The sequence below is a fragment of the Heterodontus francisci genome, chromosome 19, assembly GCF_036365525.1.
Source record: "Heterodontus francisci isolate sHetFra1 chromosome 19, sHetFra1.hap1, whole genome shotgun sequence".
NCBI lineage: Eukaryota > Metazoa > Chordata > Chondrichthyes > Heterodontiformes > Heterodontidae > Heterodontus > Heterodontus francisci.
Genome location: NC_090389.1, coordinates 75,927,983 through 75,945,619, shown reverse-complemented (window position 1 = coordinate 75,945,619; position 17,637 = coordinate 75,927,983). Strand labels below are relative to the sequence as shown.

Sequence of the window (17,637 nt, the reverse complement as noted above, 5' to 3'; positions counted from 1 at the left end):
GCAGCGGTTCAAGAAGGCAGCTCACCACCACTTTCTCAAGGGCAATTGGGGATGGGCAATAAATGCTGGCCTGGCCAGCGACGGCCAAATCCCACGAACGAATAATAAAAAAAATCACTTGTGATTACGTATATGTCTATCGAATTTGTTTTATTTCTCTTCTCTTTATCAATGAAATCTGTTCCAAGGCCTTTTCTCATGCTGCACTCTAACTAGCCAGTAACACATAGTTAGACAGTCCTTGGAGATCAATTTTCTTCCTTCCTGGTGCAAAAGCACTTAGCATCGCTCAGATTATCTATCTGCTGGCGGCCCTGTTCCAACTATTAACACTTTGGCTGGAATTTTACGTTGGGTGGGAGGCCCCGTCCACTGGCCAAAACAGTTCGTGTCGAGCCCACCTCCAACAAGCCTGGGGAGCCAGACTGGGATTTTTTTGCTCCCCAGGCCTTTAATTGGTCTTGGGCGGGACTTCCACATCCTGGAAGCAGGAAGTCCCGCCTAATGGAACTGCTGCCTAATCAGCGGGCTGGCAGCTCTTAGTCCCAGCAGCGCCACCGGGAGCAGTGGCCACTGTTGAGACTACACCCAACCATCAGAAGATGATGAAGGACGACCCGGAGTAAAGGGACGTTTTTAGAGCCTTACCAGGGACAATTGGTCGGGCCCTGGTGAGGAAAGGGAGGTCGGTTAGGGGAGGTGCTGGGGGTGGGTGTTGTTTTGTCTTGGGGGCCGTTGGGGCTTCGGGGGTGGCCATCGGCAGGGCATAGAGTGCCTAATCAGGGGGCCCCCCCAGCCCGCAAGAAGGCCACCTTGGTTTCACCAGGAGGGTGCCTCAGCTGCCCACCAGCCAAGGGTAAAATACCCGTGGTGGCAGGTGGAGGTTCTTAAATGGCGGTTAATTGGCCAGTTAAGGCCCTTGATCGGCTTGGGGAGGGCGGGCCATTTCTCGCTGCCGCCAGCCCGCGTAAATTGGCAACGGGGGCAGGAGGGGGTCGGGAATGGCCTCCCCTGCCTCCCACTCAATTTTATGCATCACCCCACCCCTCCCCTCCGCTCCCCGCCCGCTCATTTGTGGGGTGTAACATTCCGGCCGTAATGTGGGGGTATCGCTGGCTTTAAACTGTTGCTATTACTTCATGTACATTTTATAACTACTGCCACACAACCCACACATCCTTTTCTTAAGAGGACAGGATGGGACATGAATTGATGAGCAGGACTAAAATCACAAAGAACACAGAGCAGTACAGCACAGGAACAGGCCATTCGGCCCTCCAAGCCTGCCTAAACTAAAACTTTCTGCACTTCCAGGGACCGTATCCTTCTATTCCCATCCTATTCATGCATTTGTCAAGATGCCTTTTAAACGTCGCTATCATACTTGCTTCCACCACCTCCCCCGGCAGCAAGTTCCAGGCACTCACCACCCTCTGTGTAAAGAACTTGCCTCACACATCCCCTCTAAACTTTGCCCCTCGCACCTTAAACCTATGACCCCTAGTAACTGACTCTTCCACCCTGGGAAAAAGCTTCTGACTATCCACTCTGTCCATGCCGCTCATAACTTTGTAAACTTCTATCATGTTGCCCCTCCACCTCCGTCGTTCCAGTGAAAACAATCCGAGTTTATCCAACCTCTCCTCATAGCTAATGCCCTCCAGACCAGGCAACATCCTGGTAAACCTCTTCTGTACCCTCTCCAAAGCCTTCACATCCTTCTGGTAGTGTGGCGACCAGAATTGCACGCAATATTCTAAGTGTGGCCTGACTAAAGTTCTGTACAGCAGCAGCATGACTTGCCAATTTTTATACTCTATGCCCCGACCGATGAAGGCAAGCATGCCGTTTGCCTTCTTGACTACCTTATCCACCTGCGTTGCCACTTTCAGTGACCTGTGGACCTGTACGCCCAGATCTCTCTGCCTGTCAATACTCCTAAAGGTTCTGCCATTTACTGTATACTTCCCACCTGCATTAGACCTTCCAAAATGCATTACCTCACATTTGTCCGGATTAAACTCCATCTGCCATTTCTCCGCCCAAGTCTCCAACCGATCTATATCCTGCTGTATCCTCTGACAATCCTCATCACTATCCGCAACTTCACCAACCTTTGTGTCGTCCGCAAACTTACTAATCAGACCAGCTACATTTTCCTCCAAATCATTTATATATACTACAAACAGCAAAGGTCCCAGCACTGATCCCTGCGGAACTGGTTAGCACCGCAGCCTCACAGCTCCAGCGACCCGGGTACTGCCTGTGCGGCGTTTGCAAGTTCTCCCTGTGACCACGTGGGTTTTCGCTGGGTGCTGCGGTTTCCTCCCACAGCCAAAGACTTCCAGGTTGATAGGTAAATTGGCCATTGTAAATTGCCCCTAGTATAGGTAGGTGGTAGGGGAATTGAGGGAAGGTGGGGATGTGAGAGGGTAATGGGATTAATGTAGGATTAGTATAAATGGGTGGTTGATGGTCGGCACTGACTTGGTGGGCCGAAGGGCCTGGTTGAGTGCTGTATCTCTAAATAAATAAAAAGTAAAAAAAATAAATAAATAAACACCACGTATCACATCCCTCCATTCAGAAAAGCACCCTTCCACTGCTACCCTCTGTCTTCTATGACTGAGCCAGTTCTGTATCCATCTTGCCAGCTCACCTCTGATCCCGTGTGACTTCACCTTTTGTACCAGTCTGCCATGAGGGACCTTGTCAAAGGCTTTACTGAAGTCCGTATAGATAACATCCACTGCCCTTCCTTCATCAATCATCTTTGTCACTTCCTCAAAAAACTCAATCAAATTAGTGAGACACGACCTCCCCTTCACAAAACCATGCTGCCTCTCGCTAATAACTTTGTTTGTTTCCAAATGGGAGTAAATCCTGTCCCGGAGAATCCTCTATAATAATTTCCCTACCACTGACGTAAGGCTCACCGGCCTGTAATTTCCTGGATTATCCTTGCTACCCTTCTTAAACAAAGGAACAACATTGGCTATTCTCCAGTCCTCTGGGACCTCACCTGTAGCCAATGAGGATGCAAAGATTTCTGTCAAGGCCCCAGCAATTTCTTCCCTTGCCTCCCTAAGTATTCTGGGGTAGATCCCATCAGGCCCTGGGGACTTATCTACTTTAATGCTTTGCAAGACACCCAACACCTCCTCCTTTTTGATAATGAGATGACTGAGACTATCTACACTCCCTTCCCTAGGCTCATCATCCACCAAGTCCTTCTCTTTGGTGAATACTGATGCAAAGTACTCATTTAGTACCTCGCCCATTTCTTCTGGCTCCACACATAGATTCCCTTCTCTGTCCTTGAGTGGGCCAACCCTTTCCCTGGTTACCCTCTTGCTCTTTATATACGTATAAAAACCCTTGGGATTTTCCTTAATACTGTTTGCCAATGACTTTTCATGACCCCTTTTAGCCCTCCTGACTCCTTGCTTAAGTTCCTTCCTACTGTCTTTATATTCCTCAAGGGATTCGTCTGTTCCTAGCCTTCCAGCCCTTACGAATGCATCCTTTTTCTTTTTGACTAGGCTCACAATATCCTGCGTTATCCAAGGTTCCCGAAACTTGCCAAACTTATCCTTCTTCCTCACAGGAACATGCTGGTCCTGGATTCTTATCAACTCACGTTTGAAAGACTCCCACACCATGGTTAATCCAGACGGTGTGTTTTAATAATGAGGGATGATAGTTGTTTTCAACAACCAAGTTACATATAATTTACAGCACACAATTTGGCCCATCTGGACTATGCGGTGTTTATATTTCACTTGAGTTTCCTCCCATTCTGATGACCCCTTCCACCCTATCCCCATATCCCTTCATTCCCTTTTTGCCTCACATATGAATAAAGCCTCCCCTACAATATGCCAATGCTGCCTTCTTCAACCTCTCCATGTGGCAGCGAGTTCCACACTACTCTTTGGGCTGAATTTTCCTGCTCCTGCAGAGGCAGGTTAGGAGGAGGGACCGGGTGCAAAGTCGGAATATAGCACATCAGGCCGTCTACTCGATACGTTCCCACTCTTGAGTGATTTTGCTGGACACGGGGTCAACGCGGCAGAGGCTACCTGCCCAGCAGCGGCAGATGGCCAATTAGTCCCATTAACAGGCCAATTGAGGGAAAGATGATGGTGCACGGGTCCCCTTGCTGAGGCTGGAGCCCTGAATTAAACAGGAGGCAGCGTCCCAGTGGCAGGCCAGGGGGCCATCAGTGCCTCCTCTCCATCACCCTATCAAAGGCCCCCTGGAATGAGATAGCGACAGCCGCTGCCGGCCATCCTGTGTCGGGGCTCTCCCTCCACAATGATGGCCTGACAGCTATGGCCATGCGTGTTTTAATTTTTCACAATGCTGCACCTCCATCTTGAGGCACCCTCACCATCTCCTGCCTGCCTCAACAAAGCCCATTCTCCTGGTGGGACTGTTGGCTGGATATTGCAGCGGGCCCTCTGATTGAGCCCCCCACTTGCCAGGTCCACCCGCCGTACTTAGTTGGACGGAGCTCCCGGAGGGGGCTTCTCAGTTGGCTGCCTCTGGGAAGACTGAAAGTGACACCCGCCACGGTCACTCATAGGTTCGCGACCCGCAATTGAGGCTGACGTCAGGATCGTGACCCAACCAGGAAAATCCAGCCCTCTTTGCGAAGAATGCACTCCTAAATTCCTGATTTGATCTGTTACTGGTTATCTTACATTTATATACTCACCTTGTTTTTGGAAACACGCTCTTCGCATCCACCCTTCCGAATCACTTCATAATTTTAAAGACTTCTATCAAGTCTCCTCTTAAGTCTTCTCTTTTCTGGAGAAAAGAGCATCTGCTTGCTCAATCTCTCTTAATTCTGGTAAGAATTTTGTGGATCTTTTTTGCGCTTGCAGCTGTGCTTCAATATCCTTTTTACAGTATGGAGATCAGAACTGCACATAGTACTCCAACTGTGATCTAGCCTAAGTTCTATGTAAATTTGACTTTATTTCCCTGCTTTTGTATTTAACTCTTCTGAAAATGAACTCCTGTATTTTGTTTGCACTCTTTATGGCCTTATCAATTTGTGCTTTTACTTTTGCTGATCTTTGTATCGGTATTCCCAAATATCTCAGCTGTTCTTCCTCATTTAGTTTCTTATCTTCCTAGGGATAGCTGGCTTCCTTATTCTTCCGACCACAATGATCCAGCTTACAATTGACTATTCTGAATTTCACTTGCAATTCACCTGCCATTCTGAGGCTGATGAAGCAAACTCTTTCAAGGAAGCCAACTGGAACATGATCTTGAAATTGAACGCCCTGTTGAGATTCCATCTATTATTGCAACAGTCAGCTGTCATCTTAGTCTATTTCTTTGTATTATATCTATAATCCTCTGAAGAAGGAATTTTCCTCCACACAAGATCAGTGGGCAGGTTGTTCAACCTTGCCCGTCTAAGAGCGAAGTCCAAAGTACGGAAAGTCCTCATCAGAGAACTCCTCTTTGCTGACGATGCTGCTTTAACATCTCACACTGAAGAGTGCCTGCAGAGTCTCATCGACAGGTTTGCGTCTGCCTGCAATGAATTTGGCCTAACCATCAGCCTCAAGAAAACGAACATCATGGGGCAGGACGTCAGAAATGCTCCATCCATCAATATTGGCGACCACGCTCTGGAAGTGGTTCAAGAGTTCACCTACCTAGGCTCAACTATCACCAGTAACCTGTCTCTAGATGCAGAAATCAACAAGCGCATGGGTAAGGCTTCCACTGCTATGTCCAGACTGGCCAAGAGAGTGTGGGAAAATGACGCACTGACACGGAACACAAAAGTCCGAGTGTATCAGGCCTGTGTCCTCAGTACCTTGCTCTATGGCAGCGAGGCCTGGACAACGTATGCCAGCCAAGAGCAACGTCTCAATTCATTCCATCTTCGCTGCCTTCGGAGAATACTTGGCATCAGGTGGCAGGACTATATCTCCAACACAGAAGTCCTTGAAGCGGCCAACACCCCCAGCTTATACACACCACTGAGTCAGCGGCGCTTGAGATGGCTTGGCCATGTGAGCCGCATGGAAGATGGCAGGATCCCCAAAGACACATTGTACAGCGAGCTCGCCACTGGTATCAGACCCACCGGCCGTCCATGTCTCCGCTATAAAGACGTCTGCAAACGCGACATGAAATCCTGTGACATTGATCACAAGTCGTGGGAGTCAGTTGCCAGCATTCGCCAGAGCTGGCGGGCAGCCATAAAGACAGGGCTAAATTGTGGCGAGTCGAAGAGACTTAGTAGTTGGCAGGAAAAAAGACAGAGGCGCAAGGGGAGAGCCAACTGTGCAACAGCCCCGACAAACAAATTTCTCTGCAGCACCTGTGGAAGAGCCTGTCACTCTAGAATTGGCCTTTATAGCCACTCCAGGCGTTCACAAACCACTGACCACCTCCAGGCGCGTATCCATTGTCTCTCGAGATAAGGAGGCCCAAAAGAAAGAAAGAAAGAAATATCTATAAATGAACTGGATAATATCTTTTAACATGACACTCTGTGCACAAAAAGACAGTAATATATCATAATTATAAATGTACAGCTCAAGAGCGTAGACAATAGCTCAGTAAATCATTCTTCTATTCTTTCGACATTGAGGTCTTGTCTGAACAATCAGTCCTTTCTACAATATAATGCTGGATGTAGCACGTGACTGCAGCATGAAAGGATACTCAACCAAGCAGTAAATAGACAGGTCCATCCTGTGAACCCAATCCAAATTATTGCAAATCTATTTTAGTTAATTATTAAGGGGGGCCCAAGTGCATTAGTCAACTGAACTGCTGGACTGGGAAAGTTACAAAGGCTGAATTAATTCATTGTTTCCAGAGATAAGGAAAATTACTCAATGTGATATCTTATGAATGCTCAGTGCATTTGGACCAAAGGTGCTAACACGCTTATTTTAGATAGATTACTGGTGTTGGTAAAGCAGACAAAATTATTTGATGGGAATATATCAAGTGTTCTCTCAATAATAACACACAGAGGCTAACCCATGGTTGCTTCAGTGACTGAGTCACTTTAACGAATGGAAATATTTCAGAGGTGCTGCGTCACTGGTGAGACTTTGCATGTAACAGATGACTTAATGGAAAATTGCGAGAGATCTGGTCATGATTTTTCATCTATTGACATGTATCTGTGTCAGAGGTGTTTAAGAAAATAGTGCCCCTTGTGTCTTAAAACAGATCCCACATGCTGTAACCCTATTCTAAACATTACATCTTATGAGTGAATATTCTGAGTAAGAGCTCAGTTTTTGTTGGAAGCCACATTCTAAAAGCAAATAAAAACAAAAATGACAAAAAGGTAGAGATTTAAAAAAAAAAAGTAATTTCTGCAATCAGTGATTTGTGTGGCGTGTACATGGCCAGTTCAGAGCACCCTGGAGGTTCAGGTTTTTGATGTAGCGATGACTTTACAGGGTAAAATAAGAGCTGCAGCCTCTGGTATAATGTGTACATCAATCATGTAAGATACAAGAACTGTACAGGAGGCAAGTCACATTTAGACAGCTGCTGTGCCTGTTTGATAATTCTTTTATACTAAAACACTGCTGGTGATGGTGTTGTGGAATGTAAATCAGTTGGTGCTAGTGTCATTGGAGAAACCATCTTCCTGTCAAACAATGTCTCCATTGAACATGATCATTCAATAGAGTTGGCATGGTGTGGGCTATAGTGGACTAGCAGTTGGTTCAAGTATATGCAATATAAGTGACTAGCACAGTAATAGTGTGGCTTATTTTTAGCAGTGGACTATTGTTAGATTTAAAGTGCAGGGGTCAGCTGGGAAAACACAATGTGCAGTCTTTGCATATACAGTGAGCACAGTAAAATTGGTGTCATACTGCTGGAGATCTGTAGCCACCAGGCCTTTTCATAATTATTTTAAAATGCATAATAGGCTGACCTAGTCCCCTGATTTCAGTTGGGTAGTGGTGAGGGTAGTACATTTGGGCTCAGTGTTGCTCAGCCTAGAAAGGTAAAAATTGACTTCTAATTTCTATCTAGTGACTTCTGCTAGAAAGCAAGTGAATGTAGGGACAGCATACACTTTGGCTTAGCTACAATGATCCCCATAGGCAAATATATCGCACTGAATAGGGGATTTATCTGACTTCATTGGGAAAGGCACCAAGAGTCTCCTGGCTCCTTTATCCATGCCCCAAGAAGAATTGACGTCTTTAGAAACAGACAGCAGGAATAAACTATTACCAAAATAATTATTTGATACAGTACAGTCATATTATATTGAGCAAGTTGGGTATTAACTCTAAGTCTTGGTGCATGATCTACACTGGACAGTCTGTGTGATAACCTAATATCCCGTGTACATTATCCTGCCCCCTTGCATTGAGTCCGCAGCACACAGCCCAAGATGTGCCACAATTTTACTGTGCACTGTTTCTCTAGAATACCACACCTCACTTTGGCATTGCCCTCTCTCTGCTATGCATGCCAGTTCGTAATGTAAGGTATTTCATTTTTTCTGACAACTTGACAGTGCACACCAAATAATGTTAAGAGAAACTGACATCTCTACACACGATGAACTTTCAGACATGAACCACATCTTTCACATTGTATCAAGCAGTCAGTTATCTGAGAGGAAAAAGGAGCAGTAACTTACTCTGGAGGAGAACTATACGAGCTGGTTATGATGGCTTTTGCAGTCAGGCTTTCTGAGAAATAAACTTTACCTGGACAGGTTTTGGGGGACTGGTTTTCTTCAAAATTACATAATTGATCCTGAAAAAACTGTTATAGCATCTTATGATGTCTCTGTAGCATGCTTATGTTGCAACCCAAAATCTTATTGATTCAATTGCAAATGGAATTTTATTGAAACAAGGGTTGCTTGTGTTTTTTTTGGGTAATTGGGAAGAAAAGGATGTGAGTTACAATGCAAACTTGTTAAGAGCTTATACTGAAAACTAAAACTGAATTGTTGAGTACTTGGCAGTGGCTATGTAAAACATAATTTCCCAATTTATATCAAGTCTGTGGCACAGGCAATTTGGCCCAACAGGTCCATGTTGGCAATATGGTCCAAACAAGCCTCCTCGCACTCCTCTTCATACAACCAAAATAAAATGTCCTTCTACATTCCTTTCTCCCTCACATGCTTATCTAGATTTCCCTTAAATGAATCTATGCTGTTTGCATTTTAAAATTATGTCTGTTCATTCTTGATTGCTCCACCAGAGGAAAGTTTCTCTGCATCTTCCTTATCAAATCCTTTTAACATTTTAAACACCCCAATCAGAACCCTCCTCAAGTTTCTATACACAAGAGAATACAAGCTAAGTTTATATGGCTTAACATAACTTAACCCTGTAAGTCCTGGAAAGGTTATTTATGTGGATAATGACATTGAGCGAGCTAACTCTTCAAATAATAAATTGTGGCAAACCTGAATTTTTGATTGTGATAGAAGCATGGTCAGTGGTGTAACATTAAGTTTCAACTCAAGGTGGTCAAATGGCTACGACTACAGCTATTTTGGAAGAAACATACAGCTCCTTGTATCTGACTGTACATCCCAGCAGACTCATGACTGCCTAGAAGTGAAGTATCTTCATCAACTGTTTATCGCAGTTTGCTCACAAATGTTAACTTGCGAAATCATTGGAGTATCACTTTATCCTGCCTTTACATATCCTTTGTATCTTTTTTGCTTTCTTTGAAGATGGTGGGGGAGGGGAGAGGGGAGAGGAGGTGGGGGGGGGGGGAGCAGGGGGGTAGGAGGGAGTGAGGGGATGGGAGGGGGTCGGGGGGAAGCTGGTAGTAATTAAACGGAGCATTCCCGGTACCTTCTTAAAGCAAATTGAAAACAAAGTTTGCCTCAACTACTCCTTGTGGTAGACCCTTCCACTTATTACCACTATCTGGGTAAAGAAATTTCTCCTGAATTCTCTATTGATTTATTAGTGACTATCTTATAATTATGGTCTCTAGTTTTGATCTTCCCCACAATTGGAAACATTTTCTCCATGTCCACCCTTTGCAAAGTAAACTGAGGTCATGTCTGCCCTCTCAGGTTGGTCTAAAAGTTCCCAATGGCTCCCTATTAAAGAAGAACAGGGGAATTGGCAGATATTCTTCTCCTTGGCCCAGTGGCAGTGAAAACCTTGCACTGCTACTTGGGCTAAGATCAGAGATTGAAGCTGTGCCCTAGGGGTGTGTACAGCTCAGCTGTATGTGGCTTTTACCAAATAACCATCGGGGAGGCATCAGATCAGTGGATAAATTGCTGTCTTGTTGATATGGTTAAAGCAGTTAAAGGGAATACAGGTATATAAGTCACTCTCTTATATTCAGATGAAATAAGACCTGGGGTGTGCAATTCAAAACTCATCCCATGCTCAGCCAAGTTTCCAACACATCGAGAAAACTTTTGTTATGCTTAAGAATCTCCAAACCCTATTCACTGAGAAATTCGTGCAATAAAAACACCTGCATTTATATTCTACTTAAACACATCTTGTGCAATAGGGCTTATGTTTGTACGTGCCCTAAACAGGATATGACTCTGACGGAGTGCAGCAATGGCACATAGTGACCAGAGGGCCCTAAATTCATCCTTGTTATAATGATTTAGACGAGATGCAGGTGCTGAGCCGGCACCCCACCACAGTTCACATCTCAGTACCTAATCTGTATCTGCCATGCCAAGGCCCACAGCAAGGTCCATAGTGTTGGTGGGGGGGGGCGGGGGGGGGGGGCAATGGGAAGACCCAGCAATATTATGTTGGAGCATGCTCTTCATTGGAATAGTGCGTGCGATGTCTCCCCTTCATTAAGGAGGTGTTCACTAGAAATCTGCAACCTAATGCAGGCAGACCTGCTGCCTCCAGAGCAGAGCGAGGATGACATTGCCAGTGGCTATGAAGATGACTGTGATCATAAATATTTTTGCGTGTGGCTCCTTACAAGCTGAAGTAAATGAATATCTCCTACCTTTCCCAGTTCATTGTTCACTGTTACATGAGGGAGGTCACAATGCTCTACATGGACAGCTAAATATGTGCTCCAGGAGCATGCTGCAGGCTCATGCATTGCCTTGTAAAATTCCTATTAGAAATTTGCTCATATTGGCTCTTTGGCCAATTCCAGCTTGGATGTTTTACAATGTTGCAGGTGTTATATAAATACAAGTTGTTGTTGTTGAATGATAGTCTGGTCCCTAGACATGGGCACTAGCTGCATGTGGCTTCATAAATATCAATTGACCAACTGCATCCTTCCCTTGAGCGAGCATGACATATATAGCTACTGCAACCTGCAGTAGGCTTGGTTCATTACCATTTTTGGCGAAGTTGGGCACCCCTGTGCGATCATGAACATGTTCACTAAAGAGAGCCACTGCAATCCTTGATTGTGTAGCACCCGTGTTTTTGGAGCTACACATGCTGTTTCAGAACCAAAATGGTGGCCCTGACACATGTGCACACTTCTGTTGCGGGCCGCGCCAGACATCATTTTGTGTTGGTTGTTAGTGGGGGCAGGGAGAACATGTGCCAGAAGTATGCTGACGTCAGTCAGCGCGTAATGCTAATTTGACACCATCAGTGCCATTTTCGACTTGCACACTACGGCTCACACCTTCTCTTAACCTTACACGGCTGAACGTGCATTCAGGAGCAGGAAGGATCTCCCACAAAAGCTATTTAAAGACATTATCAACTACTCTCACGTTAGTTGCTGATTGATTTCTACTGGCTCTTGCTGATTTAGCAGAAGTGCTGTAAGTTTTCTTCTGCTATTTAAAGTTGGCAAATTCAACAGGAAGTGGTGTTGCATGTAGTGAAGGCCTTTGTTCTGACTTACAGTATTGTGCTCAGACTGCTTCCAGTCATGGGTGCAGTCGTTCCTACTGCCTAGGCCTGCAATATGACGGGGAAAATGAGCAGAAGCAACACAGAAGAGATAAAGCTGCTCGTACAGGGAGGAGGGGGAGAAAGGCTCTGTGCAGGAGGCCAAATCCATCTAGTGACTTGAGGGAGCATTTCTCCTACCTTGATCTCAGCGAGGAAAAGTATGTGAGATATCTCCGCTTCACTAAGGAGGTGCTCACTGGAAATCTACTACCTATTGCAGGCAGACCAGTTACCTCAGAGCAGGGTGAGGACAGCATTGTCAGTGGCCATGAAGGTGACTGTGGCCATAAATATTTTCTGCATCGAGCTCCTTCCAAGCTGAAGCAAGTGAGATTGCCAACCTCTCCAGTTCATCGCCCACTGTTGCATGATATTTCTGAAGCTCTGTACGCAAATACACTGTATTCTCTCTTGCCGAGAAGCAGGCGCAGTGAGCATGTGCTTTTCCAGGATAGCAGGCTTCCCCATGGCACAAGGCGTCAATGACTGCACACACATCGCTTTGCAAAGATGCATGTGAACTGGTAGGGTTCCATTCCCTCAATGTTCAGCTGGTACACAATCATACTCAGTACATCAGGCAGTTCAATGACCAGTATCCTAGCAGCATTCATGATACCTTCATTATGTGGCAGTCTGCTATACAATCAGCATTTGAGGCACCACGAGAAAGCAGAGGGAGGTTACTAAGTGACAAGGCCTATCTGCTAACCACCTGGCTCATGAAACTGGTGCGTAACCCACGCAGCATCCATGTAACGAGAACCAGGCTGCCAAACAAAATGTAATTGAGCAGACCATTGGGGCTCTTATGCAACACTTCCACTGCCTGGACCACTCTGGAGGAGCCCTGCAGTACTCACCACAGCACTCCTCATTGTGGTCTGCTGCATCTTACACAACCAGGACAGGCAAGTGAGACAGAGCTTCAACTGTCACAGCCTGCCAGTGCACAAGCTGGAGTTATGCTTTGGACTGCCTTTTGACGGTTAGGTAGCTGCTTGTGCAGTTGTTTCTATTTGCTGTAGTTTGAACCCAAAGTTGTGAAGTGATACATTTTGGTAGGAAGAACAAGAAACGGCAATACAAATGATACAATTCTAAAGGGAGCGCAGAAGCAGAGGGACCTGGGGGTATATGTGCATAAATCATTGAAGGTGTCACAGCAGGTTTAGAAAGTGGTGGTTAATAATGCATACAGGATCTTGAGCTTTATAAATAGAGGCATAGAGTACAAAAGCAAGCAAGTTATGCTGAACCAGTGGTTCGGCCTCAACTGGAGTATTGTGTTCAATTCTGGGCACCACACATTTTAGAAGGATATGAAGGCATCGGAGAGGGTGCACAAAAGATTTGAGAATGGTTCCAGGAATGAGAGACTTCAGTTATGTGGATAGACAGGAGAACTGGGGCTGTTCTGAGAGAAGGTTGAGAGGAGATTTGATGGAGGTGTTCAAAATCATGAGGGGCCAGGACAGAGTAGATAGAGAGAAACTGTTCCCATTGGCGGAAGGGTTGAGAACCAGAGGACACCATTTTATGGTGATTGGCAAATGAACCAGAGGCAAAATGGGGAAAAAAATATACACAGCAAGTGGTTAGGATCTGGAATGCACTGCCCGAGAGTGTGGTGGTTGCAGATTTAACTGCAGCTGTCAAAAGGGAATTGGATAACTATCTAAAGAGAAAATATTTGCAGGACTACAGGGAAAAGGTGGGCAAGTGGGACTAACTGAATTGCTGTTGGAGACAGCTGGCTCAGACACAATGAGCTGAATGGTTACAGCACAGAAGGCCATTCAAGGAACTGGCAGGCAGATTACTAGCCTGTGTCCTCAACTGTGGCACAGGGTATAGACACATTTGTGAATGACGCTTGCCATTAAGCTGGTTTGGTTAGGCATGCATAGTGTTTGCCTCACCTGTCAAGGGCACCAGCTGCCATTGGTTGGTATATTTGATTTCTAGTCACTTAAGAGCGAGTTGAAGGCAACAAGTGTTCAGCAAAATGGAGGCAGTTGATTACCAGCAGCAGGCGGTTAAGGAATTGATATATTTACTGGCCCATCCCATACTTTCACTCCAACAATGTGTTGGAATGCTGAGAGATCAATGCCTCTGATGGACGACATTCCACTGAAGGTGCAAATACTGCTGAATTTAGGTGAGCACCCTTTGGGTTCACTTTCCTATCTGAATACTGCTAATGTGACCATGTTTGCCCAAGCACACAGTACCTGAAAGGAAAAACCTGAGATGGTTAAAGCTTTCCCAGAACACATTCAGATCAGTTACAACAACTTATACTTATATAGCACCTTTAACATAATAAATCTTCCCAAGGTGCTTCACAGCAGCAGTATAAAACAAAATATGACACTGAGCCACATAAGCAGATATTAGGGCAGATGACCAAAAGCTTGGTCAGAGGGGTAGGTTTTAAGAAGTGTGTTAAAGGAGGAAAGCAAGGTAGCGAGGTAGAGAGGCAGAGAGGTTATTCCAGAGCTTCAGAGCTTAAGACCCAGGCGACTGAAAACACAGCTATCAATGGAAGAGCGATTAAAATTGGGGATGCTCAAGAGGCCAGAATTAGAGTACAGTTTTTACAGAGATAGGGAGGGGCGCAGTCATGGAAGGATTTGAAAACAAGGATGAGAATTTTAAAATCAAGACGTTGCTCAACCGGGTGTCAATGTAGGTTAGAGAGCACAGGGGTAATAAGTGAATGGAACTTGGTGCGAATTAAAACAGGGGCAGCAGAGTTTTGGATGACCTCAAGTTTATGGACAGTGGAACGTGGGAGACCAGCCAGAAGTGCAATGGTCTAGACAAGTCTAGAGGTGACAAAGGCATGAATAAGGATTTCAGTAGATGAACTAAATTAAAGAGGTGGAAACAGCAGTCTTAGCGATAGTGCGAACATGAGCTATGAAGCTCATCTCTGGTCAAATGTGATATCAAAGTTGTGAACAGACTGGCTTAATTTTGGACTGTTGCCAGGGAAAGGGATGGAGTCAGTGTTTAGGGAACAGAGTTTGGAGTGGGGACCGAAAATTTTACAAACAATTGCACGAATTACTCTGAGGATTACAGGAGAAATTTAAAATAAAAATAAAAATAGTAAAACCAAACTACATTTTTATTTTGTTTATTCAGTCTTATAAATTCAGAAATATGGTTCTGTACATTTCAAATGATAATGTTACTATAACTTAATACAATGATAAAGATGGTACACATTTTTAAAACTCCAATAGAAGTAGATTGGCATGTCATATGACTAATCCATTATCAGACAATCAGATGGAATGTTGCCCAGATTGTAGGATGTTCCATCTTGGAAGTGGGAGGGAGTGGGAAAGGAAGGAAGAGACAGGGAAAATTGACAATGCCCATCTCACGAATGTGAATCTGTTAACAGCCATGGTAGCAGTTAAGCAACTCTCACTTGCAGATTAAGTGAAGTTTACTGAAGACCTTGAGAATAGCTCTTCTCAGTTCTATCCGGTTAATTTACAAGTGTTCTGTGAACTGCAGGCATGGGGAAATGACAATTTATACTGATGTAGTTGGTGGGCTTTGGCGGCGGCAGGGGGGCGGTCTATTAGATGGGTAATGTCGTTTTTCCTCCTCCTGCTGCAACACAATGGTACCATTAAGGACCAAGCTCCATGACCTTTTTTCTAAGCAAAGATTTGGAAAATTGACAATTCCAGAAGCTGGACACCTTAACGATACACTATACAGGAAACTGTGTAGCTCACTGGACGGCATCGCCTGCAATTCTCTGGTTCCAGGAAGACCTCAGATGGTTGCATTATTACAGCTGTGCAGAAGGGTTGATAAAGGCAGCAAGTGACATTAGACAACAGCATTGCAGAAAAGTGTTTTTAATTACTACCATAACAATGACATTAAATCTATTCAAGTTGATCTGTAATGTTCCAAATTTTTCACTTTTTTGAAAATTATGAACAAATGCCTGAAAGCATGTAAGGAACCACATTTCTCCGTATATATCCATTTATTGACTTTTTCCCCCACTTCTTACATCCAATGTCAGCATCAATACTCCCCCAATAGGTATGCTTGAAGCACATCTTACAAGCACACCACCATAGTGCTTTGTTTCTATTTCATACATTATTCATCCTGTTAGTACTTTACAACAGGTTGCACAATTAGATTTATGTTATGAGCACCTCCATGTTGTGGGGTCCGAATTCTGTTGGGGGGCTGGGTTCAAAATTCTCTGAACTCATTAAATTAGCACCACCAGCGAGGAGATTTGCATCACCTCAGCCTGGATTGGATTTAAACCCAGGTCTCAGTGTGGGAATGAAAGTGTTCCAGCACACAGGACCACCCTAAACCTTTCCCCCACCCTCCTTCAGCCTGGGCTGGGTTGTATCACTTGACAAGAAAGAAAGATAATTGTGCTCTAATTAACTGCGTCACCCCTTCCATGATTGTACAGAAAGGAATATCAATCAAAGGTGGACTATCTTTATTGTTTTAAATTTTGGTGCAAAAAAGGCCCCCACAATCTGTAAAAGTATTAAAGGAATAATGTGGACTGCACTGGCTTCACCCAGACTCTACCAAAAGATGCTGGACTGTAATGGATTCTTAAAAATCTGAAACTTTCTCCAGTTCTACCTTGCTGTACCCAATATACACATCAAATTTTCAAGCTTCAGCAACACAAGACAGCTTCAAGTATTTTTGTTGCATTAATAAATTAAAGAAAAAATGCTCTTTATCACAATAACTTAAATCAGTAAAAAATAAGATAAAAATTTCATCTCTGAATTACAAAGATACAAAAATGTATAAAAAAGTTGATTTTTTTCTCCTTTTCATCTCTCTCCCATCCCCACCACAAGATGTTGGATATGTTTGAAGGGAAGCTTGCATTTATTTATTTTTAAAGCAAGGAAGAAAACCATCACTCACCGGCCACTGGTGTTCTGAAAGAAAATAAAAGCTAAAGCGTCGCAATTCTCAAGACTTTGTCGTGGATTTTTACTGCTTCCTACTTCAACAGGAAATAATGAAGAGACAGTGAGGAGGGGAGTTTCTCAGTTTATAACCAAAGTTCTTCTGTAAAATGAATGATTTCCAGGCAGCCAAAACGTCAACAATAGGAGATCTCCTACAGCTGCATCTCAGCTGTCTGGTGACTTTTTGTTTGCAAGTCATTTGGAGTAAGTGGAGCATGATGTTCAGTACGTGAATCCAAGTCTCCATATATAACATATTCTATAAATATGACAACTCCCCATATTATTAGAATGGAGAACCACTTATTTTTATAGAGCCAGTAACATTTCCTCTGCTCAAGAGCAAGGACTGTTCATTTTGCGAGTAGAGTCGCGTAAAGTATGTAACTAATTTTTGAAGAAATTGTTTTGGTCAGTGTTCCTAAAACTGTGCTCAAGATGGATGATGTGCAATGGTTAAACTTATGTTCATCTAATCATTCATTCCACAACACATTTCCTGCTGATTGAATAGGAGTTTCACATTATGAATAAAACAAAGATCAGGGTTACTACATTTGCCCTGCTCAGTAAGCAGAAGTGTTATATTTTGCTGTGAGAACACAATAAACGCTGTGGTTTTATAGGGTCAGTATCAGCATTATAAGACAGTTTTCTCATGCCTTTGCACGATATGGTAAGGGACACGATTACATCATTGTGACACCAATTATAACTGG

The 17,637-nt window shown here is 44.3% G+C and overlaps 1 protein-coding gene across 1 annotated transcript in view; it reads right to left on the bottom strand.

Annotated features, from left to right (window-relative positions):
- The window catches only part of LOC137380213 (solute carrier family 26 member 6-like), a 117,604-nt gene extending 100,253 nt beyond the window's left edge, over window positions 1-17,351 (bottom strand). Inside the window, exon 1 of the mRNA XM_068052017.1 lies at window positions 16,872-17,351. The gene's annotated coding sequence lies outside the window, so the exon portion shown is untranslated. The remainder of the gene's footprint in view (window positions 1-16,871) is intronic.
- Window positions 17,352-17,637: the final 286 nt, after the last annotated feature.